A 7,500-nucleotide genomic window follows, 5' to 3' on the forward strand; every position below is an offset into this window, starting at 1 on the left:
CTTGAATGTATCATATAGCAAAGAGACTGTACTCCTTACTCTCTAAACCCCACCAGGTCTTCTAACATCCATTCAGAATATCTAATAGGCCTACAGTGCATTCGGAATGTATTCAGACCCCTTAACATTTTCCACATTTTGTTATGTTACAGTCTTATTCTAAAATGGATCCAATTCATTTTTTTCCTCTTCAATCTACACACAATACCCCATAATGACAAAGTGAAAACAGGTTTTTAGAAAAGTTTGTTAATTTATTAAAAATAAAAAAATGAAATTCCACATTTACATAAGTATTCAGACCATTTGCTATGACACTCGAAATTTAGCTCAGGTGCATCCTGTTTCCATTGATCATCCTTGAGATGTTTCTATGACTTGATTGGAGTCCACCTGTGATAAATTCAATTGATTGGACATGATTTGGAATGGCACACACCTGTCTATATAAGGTCCCACAGTTGCATGTCAGAGCAAAAATCAGGCCATGAGGTTGAAGGAATTGTCCGTAGGCCTCCGAGACAGGATTGTGTTGAGGCACAGATCTGGGGAAGGGAACAAAAAAATGTCTGCAGTATTGAAGGTCCCCAAGAACTCAGTAGCCTCCATCATTCTTAAATGGAAGAAGTTTGAAACAACCAAGACTCTTCCGAGAGCTGGCTGCCCGGCCTAACTGAGCAATAGGTGGAGAAGGGCCATCGTCAGGGAGGTGACCAAGAACCCAATGGTCACTCTGACAGAGCTCCAGAGTTCCTCTGTGGAGATGGGAGAACCTTCCAGAAGGACAACCATCTCTGCAGCACTCCACCAATCAGGCCTTTATGGTAGAGTGGCCAGACGGAAGCCACTCCTCAGTAAAAAGCATATGACAGCCCGCTTGGAGTTTGCCAAAAGGCACCTAAAGGACTCTCAGACCATGAGAAACAAGATTCTCTGGTCTAATGAAACCAAGATTGAACTCTTTGGCCTGAATGCCAAGCGTCACATCTGGAGGAAACCAGGCACCGCTCATCACCTGGCCAATACCATCCCTATGGTGAAGCATGGTGGTGGCAGCATCATGCTGTGGGGATGTTTTTCAGTGGTAGGGACAATGACCCTAAGCACACAGCCAAGACAACGCAGGAGTGGTTTCAGGACAAGTCTCTGAATGTCCTTGAGTGGCCCAGCCAGAGCCCAGACTTGAACCCGATTGAACATCTCTGCAGAGACCTGAAAATAGCTGTGCACCGATGCCCATGCAACCTGATAGAGTTTGAGAGGATCTGCAAAGAAGAATGGGAGAAACTCCCCAAATACAGGTGTGCCAAGCCTGTAGCGTCATACCCAAGAAGACTTGAGGCTGTAATCGCTGCCAAAGGTGCTTCAACAAAGTACTGAGTAAAGGGTCTGAATACTTGTGTAAATGTGATATTTCAGTTTTTTAGATTATAGATTGTAGATTGTTGATTGAGATGTAGATTGATGAGAGAAAAATGAATTTAATCCATTTTAGAATAAGTACTGAGTAAAGGGTCTGAATACTTGTGTAAATGTGATATTTCAGTTTTTTAGATTGTAGATTGTAGATTGAGATGTAGATTGATGTAGATTGATGAGAGAAAAATGAATTTAATCCATTTTAGAATAACAAAATGTGGAAAAAGTGAAGGGGTCTGAATGCTTTCCGAATGCACTGTACATGTTTGCTTTTAAACATCTTGATTCCTGTCATGGTTCATACGGTACAGGACACAAACTCAGATTTGTGCAGTGCGTTGGTTCAGTGCCCTACCTTCAGTTAGCACTGCCTGGCTGGAGAGTGTGTTTGGCATGGCTGGGAATAAATTATATCAGTTCTGGGAAGTGGGTCGGGAGCAAGCAAACATTGGCGTGCTACTGGGGGGGATATTTCACACCCAGCTAAGCTCTCTAATGTGAGAGACCTGTGTTAACGATAATGATCGGTAGCTACTGGCGATGAGAGGCCCTGAGCAAGCTCTCACACAGAGAGAGTCTATGTTTGTGGACCACTGGATTGCTGTACTACTGTATTATTCACGTAGTACTGTAATACTACCGTATCATCCATATGTATGTGTACACTGTATTACTGAATTACTGTACATGTAACTAGCATCACACTGCCTCTCAACAGTATAGCTTCCTCCCTCACAAGCTGTGCTCGATTCTGAGCCCTCAAACATTCAGTAGAGGTCAATATGAGAAAAGCTGAAGAAGAGATTTCAGACAGTGTGCAGGTCTTCACTGCTCTGGTGAGCTCCATCTCGAGAATCCAAGCTGAGCTCATTGAGGTGATTGAGGAGAAGCAGAAGGCAGCGAAATTAAGTTGATTAAAGAGCTATAGCAGGAAATCATTGAGCTGCTAAAGAAGAGAAGCGCTGAGCTGGAGCAGTTCTCACATACTGAGGACCACCTCCACCTCCTCCAGAGCTTCCCATCCCTGTGCACCACTCCCCACACCCAAGACTGGTCTGAGATCAGTGTTCACGGTGATCAGCTGTGTCTCAGCTGGAGGAGTCACTGAATAAAGAGATGGAGAGAGAAATGAAGAAGCTGTGTGATGCTGAGTTAAAGAGAATGCAGCAGAATTCAGTGGATGTGACTCTTGACCCTGATAAAACACATGCCAAACTCATTCTGTCTGAGAATGGGAAACAAGTCAAACATGGAAAAATAACTAATACTCTTCCTGACAACCGAAAGGGGTTTGATCTTTCTGATCTTGTCTTGGCAACGGAGGGGTTTACATCAGGGAGATTAGACTATGAGGTGCAGGTTAAAGGGAAGACGGCATGGCTGGAAGGAGTTGCCATTGACACAAAGAAAATCCCACTGGCACCAACGGAATGGATTATGGACTTGGATTATGGAATGGATTAGGAATGGATTATGGACTGATGTTGATGAAAGGAGATGAATATGGGGCCCTCACAGGAACCCATGTCCCTCTCTCCCTTAGAGAGAAGGCCCAGAAGGCGGAGGTGTTTATGGATTATGAGGACAGTCAGGTATGCTTTTATGATGATGTGGATGCCAGGTCTCCTACCTCTAGAATGTATTGGCTTTTAATTCCGAACATCAGATTTTGTTTGAGAGATTTTGTTTTGAATTTAATAAATGACTAGAAAAGTTGCAGTTTATTATATTGATCTTCTGTTTTTTTTATTTTAAACTTTCCGCCTTTTTGTTGAATGAATTCCTGCATTTGCATCTATGAACCCATATTTTGGTTTTATTTCCCTGTTTTTTATTCCTTATTCCCCTGTTTGCTTTCTCCCTTTGTGTGAATGTCTTTGTGGACTCCCTGAAAAGTGTCATATAAATAAAGTTGTTGCTCATGGATTACTGACTACAAATGGAATACTGTTTTACTGACAACAACTGTTATACCACTGAATTACTGGATTATTGTACTACTGGATTATTTGACTACAGAACAACAACTGTACATTGGGGGTCTGCTTTGAGAGTCCCACTAAATCGTGGATACGTATCCTAAATGATAGAATGGATCAGAGGTTCTGATAGAAATGAGGTGATGATGATGGTGATGATAACAATGATAATAAAGGTGATGATAAAAGACAGATTTGGAATGGGTGATGATGTTCTTTCATTTTCCAGCCAAGAAAGATGAAACCAGGTGGGGTAACACAATGTGGAGAACAGCTGTGAGACGGAAGTACCAGTCAGATCCGCACTGATATGACTCTGCATGGTGCGTGGAAAGTTTTCTGCTGGAGATCTCCTGTGTGTGTGTGTGTGTGTGTGTGTGTGTGTGTGTGTGTGTGTGTGTGTGTGTGTGTGTGTGTGTGTGTGTGTGTGTGTGTGTGTGTGTGAGATGCTTTGATCTCCTCTCTGTTCTACAGGGCTCTCTGACTGCTCCAACAGAACCATCTGGAGCCACTCTCTCTCTCTCACACACACAGGTCTGCCTTGGATCTCACTCTGCTGTATTTACTGCTCCTCGGACGGCCGTAAAAATATCCCGCTCTCTCTCTTTCTCTGTGTGTGTGTTTCTCTCTCTTTCCCACTCTCTTTTCCTCCCTCCCTTCCCCTTTCTTTCTTCCTCTGTCTTTCACTTTAATTACCTTTCTCTCTTTTCCCCTCTCTCCCCACCTCTCTCTCTCTCTCTCTCTCTCTCTCTCTCTCTCTCTCTCTCTCTCTCACTGTAACTCACTTTCATTCTTTGCCATTCTCTCTAATTTTGTTCCTTTCCGCCTTGATCTCTTTCCCTCTGTCTCTCGTTCTACCTCTGTATTTCACAACTACATACACTTCAATTAAAGAAGTTTTATTGGCATGGAAAGTAAAATAACCAAGGCGTAGAATACAAACATGCTGCTATCATCAATGACTATGATATCATGACAGGTATTAATGAATGATCGTCTTTCTCTGTCGTTTCTTTCTCAATCTTTCTTCGTCTCTTGCCTCTATTTGACTCTCTATCCCTCCCTCTATTCAGATCCCAAGTGCCATTCCACACACATTCCCTCACATTCAGTGACGTTCCCAAATGCCATTCCAGCTCAATGCAGACGACAGAATTCCCAGACACAGTCCTCAGAGACAGATAAAGCAGTCAATTCTGGTGAAATACAATGAAGTGTGTTGACATCACAACTTGGATGTTAATTGTGAATGCTTTCAATATGAGTAGTAGCCTAAAGCGTGTATCTGTGCTTTGAAGGAATGGAGGTTAAACACAACCTTGTGATGCCAAAGAAATGTTCCAGGGTAAGTTTCTGAGTGGGAAGGTCTGAGGTTTACACACTTCTTCTCGGAAACACAAAGGTTCTAATTCAGCTAATTGTTTCTTCTCACATCCTCAGATACCTGTGATCTCAAATTGGACACACCACGCAGACACCTCTCTCTGCCAGAGGTTGAGGGGGGAGGTGGAAGAAGCATCCAGAGAAGCATCCAGAATAAGAGATGATTCTGTCAAGAAAGGCTCTGACTGGCCTCCATTACTAGGAGGTGGAGTGGGGAGGGGTTGATCTTTCACTTGGAGCGGCATACAAGCATCACAACATCAGCAGAAAAGAAAGTGGTCTTATCTGTGAATTTGGATCCAACGACAAGTCCTGGTGTCTATCCTATTCTCAATTTTAATGATATGTCCGCAACAACAGTGAAAGGACTTATATGCTTGTCAAGAAACAACTCTCCAAATCTCCAAGAGAGTAGGAGCTTATTTAGATATGTCATTCTACTTGGTGCATCCTGATTATCTCCTGATAAAAGGACCCACCTGTACACATTCCACACCACATTCACTGAACCGCTATACCCAGCATTTATTCTTGGTTGTCTTTTTTTTATTGATGACCTTGAGACCTGGAGGAACTCTGAGTCTTTGAGGATAAACGGTACTCCTGTTCAAGTACATCAATGTGCCATGATGGGGTGTTACACACAGTGATCATTACGACACAGGTACATTTCAACATTACACCAACAGGGCTCTATTTTCAGCTGGTGCTTGGCAATTTGTGTCGGATTTGATTTCATTATACATGCAAATACTATTTTTTGGTTGGATGGAAGTAGGACATTGGTTGCTTCTTTACATGCCATACCTACCAAGTAGCAAGTAATACAACCTTTTGCATGAAGTTCGCATACAGCTAAATAACGTCTTCTGTAGGATAATTTTCTTTGTGCCCTTAGAGCACCTCATAAGAATGATGTGACATGTGTCAAAACTGTATATGTGAGGTTTATGCTCTGGACCTTCAGTATTAACACGACAATAATTGAATTAACTCAAAGCACATAAACACCAACTTATACACACACCTTCTGACCTGTTTCTCTGTTATCCTTTGTTTTCTAAGTTTGACGTGTTTGACCTGTGTCACCTGACCAGCCCATGGTGGTTTGTTTTCATTTCCTCTCCTGGCAGGAAGCAAAGCAAACGCCTCTCTCCACCGCCCCTGCTGTTTCCCAGAATGCCCTGTTTTCAGTCCAAACAGACAGCGATATAGGTAGCGTTATCTTGACCTGACCACCCCCCCCCCCTGGTCTCACCTCCAAGTCGCCATGCTTAGAGGACAGCATGGGGGCCCATAAAACACAGACACGCGATAAATATCCTCTTTTAACCCACCAGTGGACGTCATCTCTGCTTGTTATTTCCATTGGTAGAAAAACAGCATTATATGTGGAGGGAGAGTTTGAAAGCGCACCGGAGGTGGACAGGACTTCAAAGGACTGCCGTGCAACTGAGGTCATGTTTTGGTTCGAAATGAAACAATATTGTGCTTCACATAAAATGTGACAAATGTATTTTATGCTTATTTTAGATGATAATCATGATGGGGTTAGTCGTTCCGTCATTTTAGGTGACAGAATTAACCAAATTCTCAGACTGTTTTTTGTGTACTACTGAAGATGAAAGGAAGGCATGGGGTGAGAGGGTTTAAAGATGGATGAAGAGGAGGGGAGTTTGGGGGGGTGGGGGGGGGGGGTGGTATGGGTGGGGGAGGTATGGGGGAAGGGTGGGTGATATGGGTGTAGAGGGTGGGTTACCAAAGGGTATGAGGAACTGACCGGTGGTGTGGGGGGGAACATGGGGTGAGAGGACCAGCATAAGGTTTGGAGGGACGGGGTTTTGGGTGAGAAGGTGGGAGGGGGGCGGTTCTCTTAGGGCAGGGCAGGGCAGGGCAGCACCTGACTTGGCCGGCGCTTAGGCCTCCCCCCTGGTGCAGGCATCCAAGCAATGCCTAATGTAGAGGCAATTAGATTATTACAGCGCCAGATGGCAGTTACACAGGCAGATAGCTATTCTGTGATAGCTTACACGACCTCAAAGTGCTCTCTATCTCTCTCTCTCTCTCTCTCTCTCTCTCTCTCTCTCTCTCTCTCTCTCTTTCTCTGGTTCATTCAAGTATTTTTCTTTGTCACATTCAACTGTCCTCAAGTCTCTATCTCTTTTCCGTTTTCTCTCTTGAGTTGATCCCTCTCTCTCTCACTCTTTCTTTCCCTTCTCTCACTCCCTCCAATTCATAGTAACTATGAATTTAGTTAGTAACTAACTAAATACTGTACACCTTTTAACACAAGTAGCCATCCACAAACTAATCCTTATAGAAAACACTTATCAGCAAACCAATGTTTATTTTTTTATCCACACAAATTTAAGCCTTTCATTATTATTATTTTGTATAACAGGTAAATCTGAACAAAAACAAAAACAGGCAAAAGGTGCTTATGGGAAAGTTATATTTATTATATTTCATCACAGCACAATTTATAAGTCACAAAGACTGAGCAATCAGAGGGTGGGTGTGTGTGTGTGTGTGTGTGCGTGTGTGTGTGTGCATGTGTGTGTGTGTGTGTGTGTGTGTGTGTCTGGTATAGAGTGAACACATTCCCTTTTCATGTAAGAGACTGTTTTTTTGATGCCTTGTTCTGCTTTTAATAGTGCATCTTCTGTATCATAGACTCATGATTCATTTCAATAAATACTATACAGAAATATGCTATCTA

This window comes from Argentina silus, assembly GCF_951799395.1.
Source record: "Argentina silus genome assembly, chromosome: 13".
Taxonomy (NCBI): domain Eukaryota; kingdom Metazoa; phylum Chordata; class Actinopteri; order Argentiniformes; family Argentinidae; genus Argentina; species Argentina silus.